Raw genomic sequence first — 6,857 nt, forward strand, 5'->3', positions numbered from 1 at the left:
GAATGATCATATCCTTGAACTTTTGCAAGCACGTTTTCGAAGCACAAAAAAATGATCCAACTTGACACAAAGAAGTTGGAGTCATAAAAAAATGTATTACCAAAAGATCATTATCAAAAACCAAAGTACGAAGGAATGTGGAGCACATTAAACTCTATCAAAACTACCAGATCATCAACCACCATCACAATTGTATATTGTCAGTCGTTATTACCACTATTGCATATACATCTAGAGCACAAATTCAATATCCACGACCAAGTCTAAAACTTGGTCAATATGAAATACATTTCCACATACTGTCAACATATGTTTCCAGAGCAACATCCTTTCAAAAAACACATCTGCAACACTATCTTTGTAACACTAGCTTCCTAACATAACAACAAGGTTCTTCATCTTCATACATACATACCTATCTTCCATTGTTTTTCTTCTCCTTCATACATACCTATCTTTCACTGTTCAACATCACATTCACTCTATACATTGTCTTACTATATCTAGACCTATTTGGATCATCGGGTTTGACATGAATGACCACCAAACATACATTTCTAACAATACCACCATATGCTCCATTCCTAGCAAAACTTATTCCAAAGAGTCCCATTCAAAATCAATTCTTATCATTATAAATCGTTGAATCCTTTCAAAAATCTCCCATACATATCAAAACCCCTACCCTATGTCAAGAGGATAATCTAAAGATGAAATAAAGAATTCCTAATGTACATCAAGATCAAGATACCATGACTCTCCAATCCAATCCAATTTTTTATCAAGATCCCATTTGTCATGATTCTTATAAAGATCCCCTCATCCTTTTCTACTCTATCTAACATGATCCCCTCCCATCTTAAGAGTGAAGTATCCTTCCAATTCTAATTCATAATCTACTTCATAATAAAGATCATGTTATTCCTTATATCCCCTCCAATGATCCAATTCAAAATCAAGAGAAATGTGCAGATTCCAATGATCCTCCTCCATGTCAAAATAAAAAAATCCTTGGTCTCCTTGTCCTAATCCCCCTCGTGATCCTAATTTACCTTACCATCCCATTTCCTCTACCCAAGTTTTTCATGAACCCCTTACATATCAAATGGATTCCTCCACTCACATCCGATTAAGTCTACTTCATGATCATCTCATTCCTTCCATAGCATATCCTCCTTAAAATGGACTCGCGTCTTTATTTAAAAGAAACAAGTATCCTAGAATTGATGAAAATATTTGTCAAAACATGCACTATCAAGGCAAGGGGTTCGGTATTGGTTCCCAAATCAACAAATTGGAAACCCTACGAATGTGCTCGGTTCTATGATCAGGTCTACCGACTGGTTTGGCTAATGAACAAGATTCCCTTATAAAGAGATATCTTCTTCTCTTCAGGCTTTGAAAGACCTTGGTGGGTACCTTGAGATTTAGCAGATCTATAATTTCTCTTGATTCTTATTATAAAATCACTCAGTACAACACAAATACATAAAGTGAATACTTAATGTTCTTCTACTCCTACCTCTATCTTATTTCTCCAAAAAACAAACTAACTGAAACTAAAACTTCAAACAATTTTTTTTTGTCTATTAATGATCACTGTCGCATCAAGGGTTACAAAAGCCATTTAATTTTGTTTCTAATCTTATTCAAGTTATTCGACATTAATATACCTTGTAGAAAAATGCAAGTATGTAATATTTTCTTGTTAATTCAGTTACTATATTCAAACTATTATAATTTAATCAAATGGATCTTTAATTCTTCTTGAAAGAACCCAATCAACTAAATCACACAAAATAGTAAGAGCTATTTGATAAATCAAAATTATCCTTGATAGTCGATTTAAACATGTAAGAAGGAAAAGGAATTAGAGACAATCACATAGTATTTAACCTTCAATAATCAACAAATAATTGAGCTAGAAACTTTGGATTTTGTATTATATTCACCACTATAATGAGATACAAGATTTTTGCAATATTCTCCTATTTCACTATATTTGCCTATCTTATCTTATCCCCTTTCATCAGTCTTGGTTTCTCCCTTTTTTACAAAATGGGGAGAAGCGACAAGCTTCAAATCGTTACAATGCCTCTTTTCATAATAACTTATAATAAAGAGATTAAGAAATGTTTTGTTTAATAATAAAACATGAGTAAGATGAAATATGATTTAAAACTTAGTCGGAGAATGCAAACCAACCTGCTATCTATCTAGATACTATGAGTAATAACATGTGACCCTTGTGTCTAGCAAGGTTATACTTTTAGTTGGGTGGCTCTCTCATTCACCAATTGGCACTCTGTGTTCTTAATTTTCAATATCCTTCAGATGAGTAGTCTCCCACTGGTACACTTAATGATCACTGGGTCATTGAAAGATTAAGATGATAGGCATGTTCATCAAATGATCTTTCCATTTCTTCTCTGTTAAAGTCCAAAATTTCGCAACAAACTTGGCATAACAAATATCTAAAGTGATAATCCTATCCTGGAACACATTAAAGCATTGAACACTGATATTTTTCTCCTCCTTCATGTGTGCAATGATCTTCTTCACCATTTGGCTGAAGTCACTCTTCCAATCATTGAAGTTCCAAAGGTGTTTGTCCTTGTCTATGATGGAAGGGATAGTCCAATGTTGAAATGTGTGGAAGGCAACAATTTTGGCTCTTACTTTGTGCTCCTCATTTATGACATGTTTGAGTCCTTCATTGATGGTATGCACCATTCGCTCAGTTTTCTTTATCTTAGGAGAAACATTAGGGTTTCTTTGAGTTACTCTACATAAAGTAACCAAAGTGATGTATGTTGGTTGCCATATTTTTGATAAGTTCTCTAGTTTGGGCCTATCTTCTTTGAACACTTCTATCATCTTCAACAAAGTTTCATAACTTTCATATACTTCTTCTAATTTGTCGAGTATGAGCTTGACCCTGTGTGACAGAATTCGTTCAAAAGTGTCCAAGGTTTGATGTGGCATTCTTTGCAAGATCTCATCATGTGCTATCCTCATATCCTATATCTATTTCTCATATTTTTTCTTTTCTTCATTCCATTTTTTGCTATCTTCAATTATGTCAATTGGCTTTGATGGAGTATGTTTATGCAAAACAATATCCCTACTCTTATTGTTAGGTTGTTTTTCCACCTTTTCTTTCAACATGACATTTTCAATATACAACCTATTTATTTCATCATTCATATCTTTGTGTCCTGCCTCTAGTTTAGCTAATTTTTCTTGCATGTGTTTCACTGCATCCATGATGAACATTACAGAGTGCATAGTCAAAGTGGCCACCTCTAATGGAGAGGTATCTTTTGTGTTCTTTAAGATCCCCCCCCCTTGTGTCTCCTTCACCAAATCCACTAACTTTGGTTAATGAGTGCTTTTAGAGCTCACCCATGCAACTAATAATTCGAATGGTCTTGGGATTATACCCTGATCAAATATATCAATCAGCATAGATCTTGCTATTTTCTCACCTGATCCAACAAGAACATTTGTTTTAGAGTCATTCCAACAATAATCAACATGTCACTCTTCAAAACTATCTCTCTTACTTTTGCAGGGGCGACATGTATCTCATCAAATTTTATTTCTTTGAAGGTTCGAGAAACAACTTATTCATGTTTGGATTCTTCCACTCCCATGAGGTTCATTTGTTTCCTTTCTTCAAACTCCTTCATTTTTGCCCTTAACCAACAATCTTTAAACTCCTGAGTATGGATGAGCTCGTCATCATCTAGGAGCCTCATGGACATAGCCACTCATTCATCACTAGTATTAACATGCTTTGCTTCTTTTTCTACTTGGGATCCATAGCCATGTGTTTCTTCTTGATACCTTTATGGATCTATGTGTGACTGCTCTATTGTTCCTTCTCCTTTCAGGGCTCCTAATGCACTAGCAACTTCATCAGTGTCACCCCCTCCTTCAGATTCATCAGAAGGCACCAGGGGATCCAGATCAACTAGCTTTTGTTTGTTGATTTACCATATATCTTCTCAAAATTATTTAAACACAATTCAATTCTTCTCAACTCATCTATTTCTTCATCATGAAATCTAGGGAAAGTGGGATCCCTTTTCTTCCTTTCCTCTTCTATCCTTGCTATGACCTTCCACTTTTTTCTTTTTTGTACAATTTCTTCATATGATGTGAGATTTATGACCAAGTCTTCTTCTATGAGGACTTCATGTGAAACTGATTTAATAACAGAACCAACATGGTTTTCAGGATCACACATTCTCTCCTTACCAGGCTTTAGCAAGAAATTGGTTTTTATGTAGTTTTGTAACTTTTCCAACATGTTGGAGCCAATGGAAAATCCAACAAATGTCACATGATGAGGCATGTATGTCCTCTTTCTCCTTGGTGCAATTAGCTCCCTTTCCAACCACAACATCTACAATACAAACTCCAAAAATGCAAGTTTGTCTGATACGAACATAGGTACCAAATGAGGAGTTTGGGGGCACCCATACAACCTAATAATACTATTCTCCCTCATATAAAACTAATATGTAAAGTTTTGAGTGTGACCCTTCTCAGGGTCACAAGATAGGGGCCTTAATACTTTCCTTATTTTAGGTGACAATCTCTCAATTAAATGATTGAAAAGACCAAAAATAATGATAATAGAAGAATCACAAAAGACCTTGTAATTTGCATCTCTGCATCTCCTGTCCCATAGATAACACTAGAATTGTATTGGGAGCCTATTTCCTTTCTCATCCACAATTCCCAATTTTAGACTTTGTGCAAAGGCTTGTTTGTTTTGAAACAAGATCAAATAACATAATAAAGAATAGTGGTCGAATTATTGCTTTTCTTCTCTTTCCACACCATTAGCTACTCACATAACTTTTTCTCAATTTCAGATGAAAAATCAAGTTTGAGGTTCACCTTAGAATTTTGTATTCTCATCGCCATGTACATTAAATATATTGGCATCTTATCCCTAGTGTCCTCTCCTGGTATCTAACATAAGGAAAAGTAGGTCTTTTGGAAGTATCCAAGGAAATCATTAACAGGGAAAGGCTTAGTGCATGTTACCATCAGAGGTTGAATATTCACGCCTCTTCTCCTATGATGTGGAAGCTCATCCTTCTTGAATGCCCTATATAACCTATTGTAGTCCATTGCAAACTGTTCTAGGTCTACCTTGGTGAGGGCTTGTTTGGTTAACATGAAAAAATCAATGATAGAACACCTGGTAATTACCAATAAAGGGTTCCCACTTGGAAACCTCAGAGCTCTAGTGATAGGATGGTAATGGTCTGCCAATATCTGAATTAGCTCATGGTCTATAGAAACATTTGGCACAATTATTTTTTCTACATCATATGTCAAGGGGTTCGACATTGGGATCTTCCCGTCTTTGTTCTTGTATAAATACCAAAATAAATTCCTTCCTGAAACCGAAATTATGGCATCCCTGCAACCTTCCATACTGTCTTTAAACACTTTTTTTGCCCTATATCTACCAAGCCAGGCAATGCATCTAGCAATGTTGTTTTCATAGGCCTTTTGGTCGGGTTTGTGACCCTAGGTATTCTATCAGAACCCTCATCAGTTTAAGAGCTTTCTCCCTCCCTAGCTTCACTTTTCCTCTTAGGCATTTTATTTGTACTCCTTAATCAAAATTCACACTTCTAGAAATGCATTAGCTTAGGTAGGCAACTGTGTACTTGTGCTTATCACTCATGTCTTGGCTTGTTTCTCCTTGCTGCAAGGCTCAACCAACACAATTCTCAAGATTGGAATGAAAATTATGAGCTAAAAGTTGATTATTAATGGTGACCTTAGGGGTCTTTTCTGCACTTAATTCCTTCGTGCTATTTAGTACTTTGCCACCTTTTTTGAAATAATGATGATGTCATCACCAACTTGCTTTCGCTTATTGTTTTCACCATTTTGCAAACAAGTGTCACCATCCCTGTTTTATTTTTGTGAAATAGCGACAACACCTATTGCTATCGCTACACTTCCTTTCCCCTTATTTTAGCTCCCCGCTATATGGCGAAATCACTTTGTATCATTATCGCTACTGTGCAACATAGTTTTTTGTCATTCATGTCCTCTCCACGATATAGTGATATTTTTTTCATCGCTAGTTTGCTACTTGCCAAATATAAGAGGTTGTGGAACCTACGAAATGATGATGTCATAATACATCGTTCACCTTAAATTGTAGTTTTGCAGATATATTAATATGATGTGTCACGAGGCCCATGAAATAGCAAAATCTGCATACACCTTAATTCCTTCTTCGCTATTTCGCGATATACTTTATTTAGTGAGATTTGATTTTGGTGAAATAACGATACTTGATGTGTCTTATGCCCCCTTTTCGCCATTTCATTGAGTGTCTAATATATCATGGCATTAGTCTTGCAAAATAATGAAATTCAATTCTCCTTATTCTCTTTTCATTGTTTCGTTGGATGCTTGGTATAACAGAGATATGACCATAATGTTTATTTTGTCACTGTTTCAAGGAATGCTTAACATCTCAGTAAATAAATCCCACGAAATAGAGAAAACCGAGAATTTAGCCTTAGGATGGTTTATAGAATAATAAATGGGCATTTTTAGAGGGGTAAGGTAATAATGATTTAGGGATAAGGATTTTGTATAAGTCTATTAATGGTTGATTTAAATCATGCTATGAGACTTTAGGCTAGAAAACACATTGAATTATGTTTGACAGGGAAATTAACATGTTGAATTTATCTGATTCAAATATATAGATAGTAGAGGGAAAATAATTTGGAATAACATGATCTTGTGGAAAAATCATTTTTATCAAGATCACACCTACCAAGATTCTTATAAACATCCCCTCATCC

Source organism: Cryptomeria japonica, chromosome 9 (genome assembly GCF_030272615.1).
Source record: "Cryptomeria japonica chromosome 9, Sugi_1.0, whole genome shotgun sequence".
Lineage (NCBI taxonomy): Eukaryota > Viridiplantae > Streptophyta > Pinopsida > Cupressales > Cupressaceae > Cryptomeria > Cryptomeria japonica.